Source organism: Mauremys reevesii, unplaced genomic scaffold (assembly GCF_016161935.1).
Source record: "Mauremys reevesii isolate NIE-2019 unplaced genomic scaffold, ASM1616193v1 Contig114, whole genome shotgun sequence".
Classification (NCBI taxonomy): Eukaryota; Metazoa; Chordata; order Testudines; family Geoemydidae; genus Mauremys; species Mauremys reevesii.
In genome coordinates, this window is record NW_024100732.1 from 173,665 (window position 1) to 192,212 (window position 18,548).

At 48.7% G+C, this 18,548-nt stretch overlaps 1 long non-coding RNA gene across 1 annotated transcript; it reads left to right on the forward strand.

The window, feature by feature from the left end:
* Positions 1-1,640: 1,640 nt before the first annotated feature.
* LOC120392771 lies at positions 1,641-3,100 on the forward strand. Its single transcript, XR_005591785.1, has 2 exons — positions 1,641-1,785; positions 2,703-3,100. It is a non-coding gene; the product is annotated as an uncharacterized LOC120392771 (long non-coding RNA).
* The last annotated feature ends 15,448 nt before the right edge of the window (positions 3,101-18,548 follow it).

The following is an 18,548-nucleotide window of genomic DNA, read 5'->3' on the forward strand; positions in this document are numbered from 1 at the left end:
AACGTTACCGGGGGGGTTATGGTCTTTTACTTCTGAGTATCTGACAGAGTTTCTGTGATGTGGGCATCTGTTCCCAGTGTGAGCCCCACCAGCTACAGAGACTGTCTCCTTGATCTTGGGCAAGTTACTTAAGCTCTCTGTGCCTCAGTTTCCCCATCTATAGACTGGAGGGACAGTAATACTCACCCTGCAAGCTAAGTATTACTAGCTATCTGAGAAGATCAACATGTAACTTATGAAGCATCCTCAGATGAAAGGTGATGGAGAAGCACAAAATAGCATTATTAGGGTTTAAAACGCTTTGAGTAGGAATTTGCCAGTTTTAAAAAAAGCAGGCCTCCACTTTGCAGGAGATCCCCATTGAAGTACACCCGTTACTTGATACCAGCTGTAAATTGCCAGGCGAAAGCATGAATGAACTGAGGATGCAGCATCGTGGGCGCAGTTATTTGCAGTGCAAAATACACTCCACATAAATGGGGGCTTGGTGTGAAGCTTATTTCTGTAGTTTTCGCACCCTTTATTTTTATCACTGTATTTTGAGCTAGCAGGTCAGGATTCATGTAACTGTAACTCTGAAGTGTTGAGTGATGAATACGCTTCAAAAGCATAATGTCTAACAGTCTGGTTGTAATACTCTCATTTAAGAAAAATCTGAAAATCATAATACACTATGCTATGGGGGGGAGCTGAGAGAGAGGTGATTAATTCCCAAGAAATGTGGTTTCCCCAGCTGTTAGGCCTGCAAATTCATGGTGATATTATTTATATTGTTACAACCAGGATCTCATGGTGCTAAGGGCTGTACAAACAGAACAAAAAGACAGTCCCTTCCCCAAAGAGCTTAGAATCCAAGTAAGAATCTGAAAGTCACTCTGGCTTGTGCATTGCCAAGAATTAGAAATTCTGCACCTGGAACTCAGTTTGACTAATCTGGCTGTACACAAGCCAGCTCTCACTCTCAGCTGTGCTGGCTTTGCAGTGCTAACAGAAGTAGTTTGGTCAGTAAAGTAAGCAGAAAGATAACAAACAAATGCACCTAAGTAGCAGGTCAGAGTAAAGGGAACTGTCTAATATCCTCGATTTTTCAAGCCAGTACTATACTTTAAAAATGCCCCATTAAGTGGATGTACTTAGAGCAGCAGTGAAGTTTGCGTTTTGCCTTCAAAACACTCCTCTTTTGGACTCCTTTTTAACCAAACCCGTTGGGTATAACCAGATGCTTAATCACCTCCCACATTTAAAAAGCCAGCCAGCCAGCCCAGGATATTGTACCAATTTCACAATAAAACCTGTTTGGTGCATGTGTCTAGGGAGTAGAGGATGCATTGTTGGCAGTCCTCTGCTTTTTTTTTTTTTTAATGCAGAGGTGCATGGATGGGAAATTGGTACTTGGAAAAACAATGGCTCATCAGCTTTTGCTACAGTCATCACTATGGGCTGGCTGGCTGTTTTATGGAATAATAGACCATTTCCAGATGCTGGAAAGTAGGTATCCTGCTACATGTGGACTCTCCACCTGGAATCATTGGACAGGTACTGGAACATTTCACAGACAAAACCTGCAATTGGTCTTGTCACTGTATGGGCAGGCCACCATGGGAGTGTTTGCACCTGTATCTGATTAGATTTTCTAGTACATTAATCTTGTGAGATGAGGTTTTCTGAGAAGGATACTTGAGAGGAAGGGGGAATGGCTTAGCTCAATCCCTGAAGGTCACAGCATTGATAAACACACACTGGAGATGAATTCAGAGGTGTCTGTGTACATTGGATTGGTTGAGGGTGAGTTAAAGCAGAAGGACTTATTCCAAGTGTGCGGTAACCACCCTTAACATGCCCAAATAGAGCAGCTGGTCATAGAAAGCTTTAGCCAGCTTTCTAGCCAAGGTTTGGTGAGGATCCAGTCTAGCAGGGCTTCCCAGAGACCTATAGAATGTACCTGTGCTTCATATTTGATCTTTCCTAATGAATCATTGCACTACGGGCTGATGCACGGGATCAGCCTTGTTCTGCTGGGTAAAGTCACAGCAGTAAGGACGGTTGCTTGGTTTTGATTTCACTGAAGGTGTTGGAGCTCCAGCCAGACAAGCTGGGTCTATTTTGGGGAAGGAACTAATGCTGAGCTCACTCGGGTTGGGCACTAGTCCTGCCCTTGCATGAGCACAGCCAGAGGGGCGGGAATAACAGCAGCACCACCATACATTGGGACTTTGTATAGAGCAGTGAGAGGTCTGCTTCCCCCAGTTAAGGAAGCTTTTCCTGCATGTTGCTTGTAAACAGAACAGTTTGTCTAAAGTGGAGAATAAATTCCCTCCTTCTCTGTGTATATAAAAGAGCCCCCAGGCCTCCAGCCCCATCCCCCTGCTCCCTAGTATGCTGACCAAGGAGCAAAACACTAGCTCCTCTGTGCTAGTACAGGTGTTGCTTGTGCTCTTGTGGTGGCAGCACGAGGAGTGCTGCTTCGTTGCCCTGGTGAGACCGCAAACTGCCTGGTTCTGAGCACGAGTGCGGAAGAACAGTCCAAGTGTCTCAAAGTTTCAACACAGTGATTGACTTGGCGGGGGGGGGATGGGAGTGGTGGTAGCTTGTGCACCTACATTGAGTCCGAAGCAGCTTGTCTGATGCTTACAACTGGGGGATGATGTTAGAGCTGCTGCTATTGATTATCTACAATGTCTTGCTTTGTAATCTAATTGCAGGAGCTGGTAACTGAAGACCAGAGAAGAGAAGAAGCTGCTATTGAATGCTTATCTGTTTCCTTTAGAAATGTGAGGTGCTGGTTAAGAGACTCAGATAAACTCCCTCTGTGTTGGCTAAGCACTCGCAGCCCTAACCTTCCTGCAGAACTGTCCTTCACATATCTGGCTGCTGTCCTGAAATCATCCCGACCAAGGTAATTGGACAGAATGCTGTTAACCCTTGATACCAGAGACTCTCAAAAACTAACTCCATACACGCTGGTGCCAAGGAGCTAGCAGAGTTCAAACGGTCTGAATCCGAATGCTCTACAAGTTACCTCCTGTAGGGTGTTTGCATTAATCATTGCTGGACTCCTGCATGTCTTTGCATTAAAATGTGTTGTGGCTGTTTACCCCTGCATGGTACTGATGGTGCGTTTCTCTCATAGGGATTGCAGTGCCAGGTCAGGCCATTGGTCCATGTGGGCCCCCTCACACTGGGGGTAAGCTCTCAAAGTGGTACGGCTCTCCCTGATGAGGAGTTAGGCATCTGAATGTTTGGGTCCCTCTAAGTTTCCCTCTAGAGACCTTGAATGTGTACTAGTCCTCGGGTGTCCCAGGGTCAGATCAGCCGCAGCTCTAAGGCTGCCTGTTGTGCCCATCCACCTAGATGTGAAAAGGAGCTGCCATTCAGACTGTAGATGGTGTATGGGAGAGTCGAAGCAAAAAGCCTTTTAAACAAAATATTCTCATTGCTGTTTTGATTAGGCCTAAAAGTCCATCTGTAAGGGAGCTGGGATGGGGGATTCAGTGAGGTTAGGGCGGCGAGTGCTTAGCCAACACAGAGGGAGTTTAGTCTGAGTCTCTTGAAATGGTGCCTTATCAATAAAACAGTTGCACTGGGCCCTAACACCGCACCTCATACATGGTGCCCAGTGCATGCTGCTGCTTGAGCACCTCTGGCCTGGCGCCCCTCGCTAGTCTCGCTCAGACTCTCTTGTGCAGTGGGGGCTTTTATACTCAGTGGTGTTTAGTTCTGAGCAGGAGTGTGTGTAGGTGTCCGTGTGCTTCATGGGGAAGGTGAGGGAATGTTAATTTTGATAAGGACTGGGCTGGGGTGTCAGGAGTATTATGCATGCTGGACTGTCCCCCCAGTCCAGCACCTGGTGTCAGGTGAGCTGGATGACATTAAAGCATGAGAATATCCAGCCAGATCCTGGTCCATAGCTCTGTCCCATCTGTGTCTGTCCAGCAGAGCAAAGGGGACAGAGGGCAGCCAGGGATTTCCCTGATGTCAAGCTGGCATAACGGGTTTCATGCTACCTGCCCCCTTCTCCTGGGGCAAAGAAGTGCAGGAGTGGGCTTCCCTAAAGCATGGTACACTCCAACCATTCTTGGCCCAAAGAGCAGTCTCAGGAGAACTGCTGTAGTCAGCATAGTTTCAAGTAGTCCTTAGGCTGCATTAATTATGCTAGAAGATATTTCCGTCCCCGGCTGGCTCCAGCATCGGCGTGTCAGCCAGACATAGGATCTGGCTCATCACATTCTAGTCAAATCTGCCTTGTCCTGTTCCCCTCCACTGCACAAAAGAGATTTGATATTCTGAGTAAAGAGCAAAGGCCCCTCCTCACTCTTCGCCTAGCATCACTACTTGATCCTGCACAGGAAAAATAATACTGCGCTTGACATCCATTTGTCACCATGGAAACACATATAAGGCTGGCCCTTTGAGGGAGTGAAGTGTGTTTGTTCAGAAGGCAAGTGTAGCCAAATCCCTTTTTGCCACCCTGCCATTCTGACAAGAAATAAAAATGTGCTCTAGTTAGTGAGCTCTTCCTGCACCCATTGCTGCATCCATGAGATACTCTCTTGGTAGGGATTTCAGTGTTCCACACCTGGCATTGTGGTTTAGTAGGTCCCACTTGCAAACCCGATGAGAGAAATGTCTGAAAACTTGTGATAACTGATATCCATAATCAGTGAGCGCTAGGGCAGGCCTGTTCCTGAGATAAGCTGCAGCTGATGGCCGGAGGCCAAGCCAGAGGCCTTGTCCTGTTACTGCAGATACAAGGAGCCAGCAGGGTGTGTGTGGGTGGGGGGACAGAGTTGAGCCCTGGGGTGGATGTTGGCCCATGAGCTGAGCCGAGGTTGGATTCTAAGGTGGGGTGGCTGGCTGGGGTCACTAGTTTGGGGCATGGAGGGATGAGCTTTAAAGTGCCTGGTTTGTTTCTGGGTCCCTGGGGGACTCCCCATTGGCTTTGGCTTGGGAGGGCGACAAGGTGGCAATTACCTCTCAAGATGCTGCCCTGGTAGGCCTGGCCCTGTGGCATCATGGGAGAGGGGATGGGAGTGATCTCTGCAGGGAGGGTTTGAGCCCACCCCTCACACCAGCGAGCCCTCCCCAGCCATGGCAGAGCGCAGCCCACCCTGTGGGCACAAGGGGGAGCTGGGATCTGTGTGCCCCTGCGCAGCAGCCTCCCTCAGGGCAAAGCACCCCCGGCTCCTGAGGAAATGGCCTGGCTCCTCGGCCTCAGGCCCTGCGCAGCCTGTCCCACCCCACCCCTTTAACACCAGCCCTGCGCTAGCGCTTTAACGTGGCTTGTGTGGTCGCTCTAAAAAACCCACCTCCCCGAGGGGCGTCGCTCCCAGCGCTGATGCACTGTCTACACTGGCATGTTCCAGTGCTGAAACTTGCAGTGCTCAGGGGGGTGTAGACAAGCCCGCACCCTCTTCTGCCAAGCAGCAGGGCCCTGCGCCGGCTGAGCCTTTCTGGAGATCAGGAGGATGGCGGCGTAGTTCATGTAGCGGCTGCTTCTTCCCATGAGCCGGGAGCACCAGCTGGCAGGCCTTGTGCCTGTAACCCACAACGGTGGGGGGGGGGGGAGACGGACGGACAGAAGAGCTGTCCCTTCTGCTCTTGGTGTCTGGGCCAATGGAGATGTCAGGAAAATGGGGGAGGAGGTGGGGGCAGGGAAGGATAGGATAGGGCACAGAGGGGGCAGGTGGGGGCAGGGAAGGACGGGACAGGGCACGGAGGGGAGAGGCGAAGCTGGGGACCGAGGCAGGGAAGGATGGGATGGGGTGCAGAGGGGAGAGGCAGGGACGAGGGTAGGGAAGGACAGGATGGGGCGCAGGGGGAGGAGGCAGCGATGGGCAGGGAAGGACGGGATGGGACACAGAGGGGGAAGGCTGGGATGGGGCAGGGAAAGATGGAATGGGGCGCAGAAGAGAGGTGGGGATGGGGGGAAGGTGGGGGCTGGGGCAGGGCAGAGAAGGACGGAATGGGGCCAGAGGGGTGAATGGGGGCAGTGAAGGACAGGATGGGACAGGGCCAGAAGAGCGAGGGGGGAATGGGGAAGGATAGGATGGGATGGGGCTAGAGGGGGAAGGCGGGGAGGGTAGCAGGGCAGGACAGGATGGGGCACAGGGAGGAGATGGGGGTGGGGAAGGCTGGGACGGGGCCAGAGGCGGGAGACGGGGAAGGCTGGGACAGGGCCAGAGGGGTAGGCGGGAAGGGGCGGGGGGCGGGGGGGACGGGACACAGAGCAAGGAGGCAGGAACGGGGGCAGTGAAGGATGGGATGGGATGGGGCCAGAGGGGGCGAGGAGGGAACAGGGGTGGTGAAGGATGGGGTGGGACCAGAGGGGTGAACGGGGGCAGGGTAGAACGGGATGTGACCAGAGGAGGAAACAGGGCAGGGAAGGACCGGATGGCAGGGCCGCCCAAAGGGGAGGGCAAGTGGGGCAATTTGCCCCAGGCCCCGCAGGGGCCCCCATGAGAGTTTTTTGGGGCCCTTGGAGAGGGTCCTTCACTCGCTCCGGGGGCCCGGAGCTTCTTCCGCATCGGGTCTTCGGTGGGGGGGGTCCTTCCGCCCTGGGGCCGAAGGACTCCCACCGCCGAATTACTGCCGAAGCGGGGCCCCCTGCTACCTAAGACCCCAGGCCCCCTGAATCCTCTGGGCGGCCCTGCGAGATGGGACCAGATGGAGGCAAGGGGCGAACGGGGGTGGTGAAGGATGGGCAGGAAGCGGGGGGGAAATGGGGCAGGGAAGGACTGGGCCAGAGGGTCATGAATTTCTATGCAGCCCTGCACACCGCTTATGGGGGAGGGATTCCGGCTCCTGAGGGAGCTCAGGATGGCACCAGAACACACAGGAGGAGACAGGCCACACCAAGTGGCCCCTCTGCCATGGGGCACAGGGTGGCTTCCTGCAGGGCCAGCTCTGGGCCTGTTCGACTCGTCGGCCCCTGTGCAGACACAAGAGCCTCAGCTGACCAGCTCCAAGGACGTGCGCCTCAGTTTCCTTCTGAGCGATGTGAGGGCTCATGATCCCAACACCCTCCCAGGGCCCTGCGGGCAGTGAGCCTGCAGTGAAAGCAGCGAAGGGAGCCCAGAAGGGCTGGGGTTTGCCTGTTGCTCTGCTGCAGCTAGTGCAGGGCTCTTAGCTGAGGGGTCATGACCTCCCTGCCCTTCCCATATTGCTCAAGGGGAGGGGGCCTGGCTGGCTGGGAGGAGGGGAAGGGTTCAAGGCTCTGTCCTGTCTCCGAGGGCTGCTGCTCCGATGGCACAAGAACCTGTGGTTCGTTGCCTGTTTGGAGATGAACCATGGAAACAGAAGGCAAGTGGGGTCAATCAATGTGATGAACCAGGGCAAACAGACGCGGGAGGCTGAGTCAGTGCAAGCAAAGCACGGCCGGCTGGGGCGACTCAAGAACTGGGCTGAAGTCGGACTTAACAAACAAGCGATGGGGCCAGAAAGTAATGGGCCAAAATCGGTGGTGTGAGTATTAGGGTTAAGTGGTGGACAAAATACTGAGCAGAGGAACTGTGCCCCCCGTGGCCTCCCTTGTGGGGTTCTTAAAAAGAGAAGGCAAAAAAAAATCCCAGTCCAGCTCTCACCTGGATCCCAGCATCCCAGCTCATCTTGTCCAGCTCGCGTCGTCTCATCCTGCTCACCCCCAGGGCAGAGGGAGCCGACCAGACCAGAGGACTTCCTTCCCGGCCAGCAGACCTTGCTCTTGTTCAAGGAACTTTGTTTTTCATTTGTGAGACTCCTGAAAACCCCCCTGGCACCCAATCCCCAGCCCAGCAGTGGGGACAGCCGATGGGCAGCGCTGCAGGGACGTGTAAGAACCTTGCATCCCCTTTGGGTTACTGTCTGCCCCACTATTTCTTCCCGCCGGTCCTCTCTCTCGCTCCCTCGGCTTTTCCGCGACTCCTGAAATCAGCTGCACTGCGCGCATCACCACAGCGAGACGAGACCACCCAGTCCTGTCTGAGGAGAACAGACCCAGCCAGATGGTGTCCCTGACAGGATGTGAGCCTGAGACCAGACCAGGTGTTGTGGCCGACCTGCCAGCCTAAAGCAGCCTGTCGTCCTGTGGTCCAAAAACAGCAACAAACGCTGTATTTCCCCCACATGTCTGTCCTTTCTCTCCCCCACCGTGGGTCTGTCTGGCTTAAAACCGGGAACAACGAATACCCAGCACACGGCAGGACTAAAGGTGAAATGCCCCCTTTCCTTTTCCTCAAAAAAAGGATGGCAGATTTTAGTCATGTCAGTTAACACTTTACTGGAGGGCACTCAGATCCTATGGTGATTATGGCAGTATAAGAGCCTATAATAAGTAGAAATAATGATACTTAGCTCTTAGATAGTGACAGGTTTCAGAGTGGGAGGCAGGTTAGTCTGTATCAGCAAAAAGAATGAGGAGTCCTTGTGGCACCTTAGAGACCAACAATTACAGACCTAAAAGTCGCAATTCTCCAAAAAAAAAACTTCAAAAATATGCTCCAATGAGAAACTACAGAACTGGAATTAATTTGCAAACTGGACACCATTAAATGAGGCTTGAATATAGACTGGGAGTGGATGGGTCATTACACAAAGTAAAAACTATTTCCCCATGCTAATTTTTCCCCTACTGTTACTCACACCTTCTTGTCAACTGTTGGAAATGGGTCATCCTGATTATCACTACAAACGTTTTTTTTTCTCCTGCTGATAATAGCCCACCTTCATTGATTAGACTAGGTAGGTATGGCAACATCCATTTTTTCATGTTCTCTGTGTATATATATCTTTCTACTGTATTTTCCACTACATGCATCTGATAGCCCACGAAAGCTTATGCCCAAATAAATGTGTTAATCTCTAAGGTGCCACAAATACTCCTGTTCTTTTAGCTCTTATATAGTGATTTCATCACTAAATCTCAAAGTGATTTACAAAGGAGATAAGTGCCACGATCCCCATTTTACAGTTGGGGAAAGTGATAGAAAGGTGAAATGACTTGCCCACGGCTACCCAGAGGCAGAGCTGGGAATTGAACTCTGGCCTTAAGGCTCTCACTGCTAGGAGAAATGGCCTCCCCTAGCATCCTTTTCCTTTAAAATGTTGTGTTGTGGTTAGAGCAGAGGCCTTGGAGATGGCACTCCTGTGTTCTACTTCCAGCTTTTCCATTGGCTCCCTCTATAGCCTTGGGAAGTGATTTTACCTTTCTGTAGGTTTTTCCATCAGTAAAATGTGTCTCTGACAAAATGATGCTTGCTCACCTGACCAAAAAACTGAAAGGCTTTGTGAGTGGATGAACATTTATACCTCATGTTGAGCTCACTGGTTAAACAGCATTATGTAAGTGCAAAAGTATGACTACTTTCCCTGTTGCTCTTGATGATTGCTGCCTACTATCCTTCTGCCTGCTGAAAGGGTGAGATGAGCAGCTGCTTCCAAACCCATTGAGACTCCTGGCATGGGATGGAGGGCGGGGGAAGGTGTCTGAGTGGAAGGAGAGAGGTGCATCATACAATTGGATTATTTTCTGGCTTTCATGAAGTGTCAAGGCCACCTAAGATGCACCGTACTGTAACTTTATTTTTCACTGAACAAATTTAGTACTGCTACAATATATCCCCATCTAACCCTGATATACAGAGCAGTGAAATGCAAACGTTGAGCATAATATCCTCTGTTCAGTCATAAACCAGTGTGGGGGGGGAAGGGCAGTAAGTATACGGAAAACATAATACTGAAGAATTCACTGGGGCTATTCAATTTCATGTAACCCATTGTGACGGGGCGGGACAGCCCCGCACTGGTACAGCAGGGGTTAACCCTTCCTTGCTAGCAGAGGAAGCCACGCCCAGGAAGTTCTGCTGGGCATGCTCTAACTGGCAGACAGGTATAAAAGGCTGCAGGTCTGCTCAGTCTGGGCTGACCACCGGGGGAGAAGGACGCAGACCGTCAGCTCCTGCGGGAGGAGAGCCAGGGAGCCTGGACCGGGACGTCAGCCGGGCAGAGGCCGTACCGGAGACCCCGGAGAGGGACGCCGGCCGGAGGGGACCTACGGGAACCGCTCCCACAACGCCAACGTCCGACTAGACGGGTAGGAAGTGACCCAGGGACTTTAGAAACTGACAGCCTTAAAGCTGCGGCACCGCTCGGCGTGTTGCGGGCGGATCCCGCCGGCGGGTGGCAAGGAGAGCTTGCCACAATCAGGGCCCTGGGTCGGGACTCGGAGGAGAGGCGGGCCCGAGTCCCCTACCCCACCCCGTGATACCCCACCCCGAGGGGGGGGATTTATGGACTCCGGTCTCTAGGCCGCGCTACCCGCCCGAAGGGGGCGCTTATGGACTCCGGCCGCCAGGCCACACTACCCCGCCCCAGAGAGGGGGTTATGGACTCGGCCGTTAGGCGCGCTACCCCACCCCGAAGGTGTTTATGAACTCGGCCGTTAGGCCGCACTACCACACCCCGAAGGCGCTTATGGACTCGGCCGCTGGGCGCTACCCCCACCCGAAGTGTTTATGAACTCCGGCCGCTAGGCCGCGCTCGCCCCGAAGGCGCTTATGGACTCCGGCCGCTAGGCCGCGCTACCCCACCCCGTGAAGGTGTATGAACTCCGGCCGCTCGGCCGTGCTACTCGCCCGAAGGGGCGCTTGACTCCGGCCGCTAGGCCGCGCTACCCCGCCCCGAGAGGGGGCGCTTACGGACTCCGACCGCTAGGCCGTGCTACTCTACCCCGGAGGGGGTGTCCGTAGACTCTGGCCGTAAGGCCGTAATACGCCGGCTACCAGAGACGGACCGAAAGACAAGCGAGTGGTGCAGTGCTAGGCCCCACCCCGCCCCTGCCGCGGGGGGACGCTGGGGCACCTGGCCCATCACACCCATCCTCAGCTATGGATAAAAAATAAACCCTGATATTCTGTGATTCTATGATTAGTCCCAACAGCTACCTCTGACAGTCCAGATCCAGGGGTCTGAGGAATATGTAGTCCGTGCTATCCTTTACTTTAAACTGCAGAGTAGGATAATATACTACCTAACCAATTGGGAGGGCCATGATCCTGAAGAATCCTCCTTGGAACCTGTTGTCCATGTCCATGCCCCTGACTTGGAAAAAGGTTTCATCAATACCACTTGGATAAACCAAGTCTGCAACCTATCCAGAGGAAGGATGCCCCTAAGTGGTGGTGGTGGGTGATGTAAGGTTCCAGGGATTAAAATCTGGGGCTGCAGAACCTGGGACAGCTGATGTTCCCATAGTGCCACCAGGAGACCAATCCTTGCTCATCACTACTGACTCTGACATGGACCCCAGTATAGCTGTGACTGCTAGGCCAGCCCACCTATGCCCTGGTCCCTCACAACCTGCCAGACCCAAATTCCTATCACTCTCCACCTGCGTCCATGAGCAAGACAATAACTTCTTTTGAGGGGGAGGATAATTTTATTAGTGAATGGCTTACCAAAAAAAAAGGGGGGGGGGAGGGCAATAAATTCCTGACCAAATCTTCCCATGTGTAGCAAGTACATTTAACTGTATCTTTATAAAGAAATATATAAATGTTGTGGGCATAAGAGGAATTTCATTGTATTATAAGAATATTTCTGTCTATAATGATACAATGCTTAGTATACTAAGTTTCTTGTATGTTCATGCCTCTATAGTACTTGGCATTATTCATAATATGGATTATGTGATGTTATACTATTCCTTCACAGTACAGGTTCATAAGTGTACAGTGTCGCCAACTCTTGAGTCTTTATCACAAACCTTCTGATATTTGGTGTTTTCCTTAAAGTTCTAGCTCTTGGATACATGTGATTATGTGAAAATCTCAGTTTATATAGAAAAAAAATAATTCTCTAGCCCTGATGGTTGGAGAGAAAAGCATAAACTTGAACCCTAAAGGCCATAAGCAAAGCACAACTAAACAGAACCCCAAACAATTATTTAAAAAAACAAACAAACAAAAACAACACAACAACTCATGATTTTAAGACAATATCATGATTTTTGGGGCCTGAACTGTGATTTTTGAATTCTTGGCTGTGTAGTTCCTCGGAATGAACCTGTCAACTAATTTGCTTCTTCAAAACTTCCCTCTGGTTTTTACTAGTAGATGAATGTGATGGAGAGTGCCAGGCCCTTTAAGGCCCCTGTTGGGAGGCCTCAGGGTTCTACAACATCCTGCCCCAGGCAAGGAGCTGTGAAGGTTTGTCCTCCAGGGCCCTACCACCATTCCATCACCCCTGAAGAATCACAATTAGCATTTACAGGCTTGGTGGCCTGCAGAGTTTCCTCAGGCAGCAGATGTGAACAGTGGAACTATGCTGAACCAAAGTGCTAAAAGCATTACCTGATAGTAATTCAATTATAATCGGCATTACTGGGCAGGAATTCTCACTTGTGAAGCTTTGTATTATCTCCTTTCCCCTCTGCTCCATCCATATTCCCAGCCTTATTTACTTGTTTGTCAGCTTCAGGCACAATCATCTCTGTACCTTCTTCCACACGGCCCCCTGTGCTTGGTGTCACCTCCCTGATCTCATCCACATGACTTTTTTCTCTCCATCTTTACGTCCCTCTTAAAGACCCATTTCTGTCATGCTGCTTACTGTGATCGGAGACCTATATAAATTGCCCATGGCTGTTCCCTTTACCCTGATATCTGCCAGCTTGTCTGTTTGCTTAGACTGTGAGCTCTGAGCTATCCATCTTGAATGTTTGGAAAAAAGCACTAAGCTTTGTACCCTGCTGTAAATAAACAAACAATGGGTCCAAAGCTGCAAAACATTGCCATCCTTGACGTTAGTGCCCATTGAAGTAAATGGGATTGAAGTAACGGTGCTCAGCACAGAATTGGGCTTAAAATGAAGGTAGTAATTGGTTAAACTAACATTATAATTATGACAGTCACCGCTTGTTCAAATTCAGCTCAGTTTGGTGGAAAAGTGTTTTCTAATTTATATAGCTGATTATGCCACCCTCATCACTGTAGCATCTGAGCACCCTTCCAGCAGTTGAAACAACATCGCTGACATCTGTCACATGTGGTTTGTATTCTCTCTCATCCTCTCCCCATGAGAAGAATCATGCATGTAGTGTAGAGTGTTTTGGAAGGGTCTCTTGTTGCTGTTGTGTGTTTTTTGGTTTTGTGTTAATATGTACTCACAGCTCTGCGTTTATTAGAGAAGGCAGACCAAAGAAGTGCATCTTGCACTGGGAGAGGAAGGTGGTGAGATTTGAGATGGTCCTTAATTCTTGTGGAACTTTATTCCACAATCTGGGAGAAACCCCTAAGAAATTTCTATATCCTGAAGGTCCTGAGCCTGGGCTCCAGATCCAGCCTGAAAGTCTACACTACAATTAAACATCCCTGTATCCCGAGCCCTGCAAGCCCAGATGACTCATGCCAGCTGCGGGTGTTTAATTGCTGCCTAGACAAACCCTATGTGGCTTGAAATAAGGGCTGAGGCCTTGAACTTGACTCAGTATTCAATAGAAAGCCACTGTAGAGAGTGGAGGATATGCGGCATGCAATAATTTTTTTATTTTTGGTGTGTTCTGAATCTCAGCACTTTCCAAAGACTAAAGATGGATGGTCCCTGCTTCACGCTAGAGGTTGGAAAAGGACCATACACAAGCATTTTCTGCCCTATAGTCTAGTCCAGGCGCAACGTGTTAGTTATGACAGCAGTCAATCCTCTGACTGAACCATTTGACCTTCAGCATGTCAGAACTGGTCTGTCATATTGAGACTACCTCATGATATTACTTAAGAATAAACCCACTGGTCATGTGACATTAGACAGCTGTTGAGATTTCTAAAAGCTTCAGCTCCAAAATACAGAGCTGGATTCATAAGCCACGATGAACCGGATTTGCTGATACAGATGTGTTAGTTTTACACAAATCTCACTGACCTTTGTTCCATTTGCTGGGCTCACTATCACTGTCTCACAATGAAGAATCCGTCTGGGTAGTGGAAATGCTGTAGGTCTCCTGTGCAGCAGAATATAGTTATGAGGGTCTAGGAGCAATTGCTCATCCTCAGAGGACAAGACATGCCACGTTATACACTATCTCTTTACCCAGAGTATGATATCACTCTGTTTCCATAACAGAGCATTAGGGATTTCCTTCAGCATTGCTCAAGGAATCTCTCAGGCATCCTCATGGCAGACAATTGTGAGCCATTCAACTCAAGCGGAGGTCAAAATGTTGGTGATCTAGAAGAAAGCTTTTATGGTTTTGCCAAAGGAATTTTAATTTCTCCAAAGGTGTCTTCAAAGTGATTGAGAAACTAAATAGTTTGAATATGGGGAAGAATAAATATATGCATTATTAATGATTTCTTTTGTAATAGCACTGAGAGATCCCACTCCATTGTGCTGGTCACTGTACAAACACTTATAAAAACAAGGTCCCTGCTCCAAACAGCTGAGTTTTGAAATTAATACACTATATTGTTTATGACCAGTGTACTACCAATGCATGGCATGCGGATGACAAAAGCTCCATTTTTATTGTTTTTAATTAGGATTTTGAAATATGGCTCATTCTAGCTCCGACAGCAGTGAAAGGCGTTTTACTTTTTCTTGCTGACTTCCTGTTTTGAGAAGCAGATGAAATGGTTTCATTGGTGATTGGCAGGAAGCCTACTCCATTTACTGGCTGCAAGCCACTAGCACCTTGGCAAGAAGTGCTGAAAGGAAGATGAAGAGATTTGTACCCTCTGATTTCTGTCTGAGCAGGGACAAAGCAGTATGTGGATTTGTCAGTGGATTAAAAAAAAAATAAGGGTGGTATTTCCTGTTTCCCCACAGGTGTATTGTCACTGAAAATTAACAATTCAGCTGGTGTGGATGACAGATAGCTACACTCACAGTGATTCAAACCCAGGTGGAACATGGAACTCTTAGTAAATATTAAAAGCTACATCACTTTGCACATTCAGTGGGTTTTTTTCCTCCATTTAGAGACATTGCTAAGACATGTTAAGCCCAGAATTTAGGTTGTTTCAAAGAATATATATAATTTTACTGTGAATTAGAGATGGAACGAGGTCAAAGCCCACAGACCTGAACAAACTTCAGGGGAGCTGACATCTGAATCAGAACTTCATGTAATGCATCTATTTCTACTAGGCAAGAACAAAGCCCTGGATCTGAGCAACCTCTGACTTTTTTTTTAAGGTAGATGAGATTCAAGCCTGGTTATGGACTTTGGACCTCTCAGAAATCTATTATATAAACAAACACAGTCAGGATTGCATTTAAATAGTTAAATCAAAACTGCTTACTCAGACTTACTCAGCCCTGCCAAGCCTGGGGACAAATTAAGCCCTGAATGGCGGGCCGCGGGAGGCAGTAGGAGGCTAGAGCCTGAAGCCCCGCCTCCAGAGCCTGGGGCCTGCTGCCGTGCAATCTGAGCCTGCCACCCCAGGGCTGAACCCCCACCACCCCTGGGAAGGTGGGGAACTCACCGGCTGCCTGCTCCTCCAGCATTGTGCCCCAGCTGTCTCCAGAGGGACATGGCCCAACCCAAGCTGGCATCCCCAGCAACCAACACCAAGGCAGGGCATCCAGAAGCAATAGAGAGGGGGAGTGGCTGCTACTTTGCCCTCCAGCCCAGGAGACTGTGGCTGCAAGAAAAGCCCCTGGTGGCCACATGTGGCCACATTGGCTGCATTTGAGAAACACTGTGCTAGTGCATTGAATCAGAAAGCAAAACTCACTAAGGCAAAGTAACTGACCATAAAGACATCTGACGCTCACAGAACATTTTCCTGCAGTATTAGTATCTAGATGGGAAAATAGAGTCAATCTTCACTGGTCACACTGAGTAAAGTTCAAGAAGTAAATAATCAGCGTAAAGGATGGCAAGGAAAATAGATTTTTAAATTCTTTATGTTGATAATGTGAGCTGAGCTTAATGTCAGCAACTGGTTAGGGGAAAGCCGCTTTTGGAGATAATGGGCTAGATTGTTTCCTGTGCCAGGTGGGACAAGTCAGGAGGCTGATTCTGGCTCCCTGACTAGTACCGGCCGTGACTCAACCTGATTGCTGACAGGCAACTTTAAATTGCATGACTGGTTTAGACTCCTTAATGGGACTAAGCCAGTGGAGGATTGTTGTGCTGAAGTGGAACTTTGCGTTGTCCCTGTGCTGGAAAAGGATGCGGACGTGCCAGCAGGATGTCTTTCTGCTGGGCATTTGCACTTAGATTATGGCTCCATTGTGCCACTTGAGTGTGTCACAAAGGGACCATTAACCAGCCTGTGTATTTGGCCTAAGACCTGGACAGTCCCTTTGAGACTATTTGTTTAGGTCATATATAGGTCATATAAGACTGTGTGATGGCTGAAAAATCTCTAGTACATACACTTTCTGCATGACTAGGTTTTAAAAATAACACTTCAGGCAAATTTGAAAATGGGAACTGGGGGCAGAGGGGTAAACCCACCATAATTGTTGAGCATTGACTACAGATGACTTAATGGATCACAATAAAACTTTCTTTGTGGGGAATATTTCTGTGAGAATTGTCTTAATTCTTCAGATTGGGGCAGGGGGCTAACACTTTTTTCATCATTATGCATTTAAAAAAAAACCCCTATCTTTATTATGATCTCTTTCGCCCCTGTCACCCTCATCTCTTACAAAGCTATGCAATTGACTGTTCTCTTCATGTCACACACCCTTGGTGCCAGGCCCCTTCCTATGCAGCCCCTATGTTAGTAACCACACGCCTCCCTCTCCTTCGCCAAGTCCATCCTCAATCCATATATTTAGCTTTTATAATGGTGTTTCTATCCCTTGCCGCCTGAGAACTTTTCACCTTGGCTCTCTCCGTAAAGGAGCCTTAACTAACTAGACACATCAGGCCAGATTCGCAGCTGGTGTAAATCAGCTACCGACTACAGTGACACATCAGCTTACACCAGCAGAGACTCCAACTCATTAATACTCCCCACACCCAAATAAGAGGACAGATTTGTAGAGCTAAGAAGATCTATGTTAAACAGTAGTGTCTGAGCACACAGATTTGTCTTGGTTTCTACTCCACCCCATTTGTTTTGCATTGACAGTTTTAAGACTAGATCCTGCAAGTGTTTATGCAGGTGTTTAAATTCACACCTGTGAGTAGTCACAGTTTGATTGGAGTCTTAGGGTACGTCTTCACTACCCGCCGGATCGGCGGGCAGCGATCGATCCAGTGGGGATTGATTTATCGTGTCTAGTCTAGATGCGATAAGTCGACCCCCGAGTGCTCTCCCATCGACTCCTGTACTCCAGCGTCACGAGAGGCGCAGGCAGAGTCGACGGGGGAGCGGCAGCAGTCGACTCACCGCGGTGAAGACACCACGGTAAGTCAATCTAAGTATGTCGACTTCAGCTATGTTATTCCTCCCGCCTCCCCCAGTGTAGACCAGGACTCAGATTATAACTTCTCCAGGGAAAGGACCTGGGGTACAATTTCCTAAAGCACTTAAATGACTTAGGAGCCTAAACCTCACTGAAAGTTATGGTAATATAGGCTTCTAATTCGCTTAGGTACTTAGAAAATGTCCCCTCTGGTCTTTACAGGGTAGTTGTCTGTAAAGCATCTGGCACATTGTTTCTACTTTATAAAAAACAATAACAGATATTATTGAGACTAATTCTAATAGAAATATACTATGATATACAGGAAAATGTTTTCAATACAACCCCCAGGCATGTAGAGTAGTAGTTTAGCTAGTTTAACATTGCTAAGAAAATGCAAAATATTTTTATAATATTTTACATTAAATATAACTGTAGAGATGTCATGTGGGCTTATGATATATAATATGCAAACCTTATGGCATTTGACCCCTAAATCTCTAAGGTGAAATTCTACTGAAAGAATCTACTAAAAAAGATTTAATGGCACTATAGCAGAGATGAAGTAATAGGCTCCTAATTCAGTAATAGACTGCTAAATGCAAATTGCAGAAATGACATCTTACTTTACCCTCAGATGCCTGGACTGAAAACAGTTTGATTCCTCTGAAGTGAATCCAAATGCTTTGTTTTTTGGGGGATGAATCTGGTTGAAAACATTTAAGCTTCTTTTGCTCTCTTGGCAGAAAGCGATATTACTCACTCTGGGATGACAAAACAAAGAGGCACTAGCTAAGGGAACATCAGAATAGCATAATAAAAGGAGACTTTTTGGCGGGTGAATATTGAACATAAAGAGCATCTGTTAATTTTTTTTTAAATGGGGGGAAAAATGAGTGTCGGAAAATAATTGATGTCCATAGACTGATGGATCCAGGGTTTGTTGCCAAATGGTAACTTCCCACATGGGTCTGTGTGAACTAGGTAAATGCCCACCCCATTCTCAGCAGAGTGCATAGACCTGAACTGGAGTCCAAATTTATCTCCTTCCAGGTTCTTTTTTTCATTTTATTGTCTATAGTTGAAAACTAACACCACCACATGAGCCTAACCTTCCTTTTCACCTGTAAAGTTTCTGTCAGGATTTCTGCACCCCCCAAAAGACACTCCCATCTATTTTATCTAAAAAGAAAGGATGGTCTTGGGAAACCCAA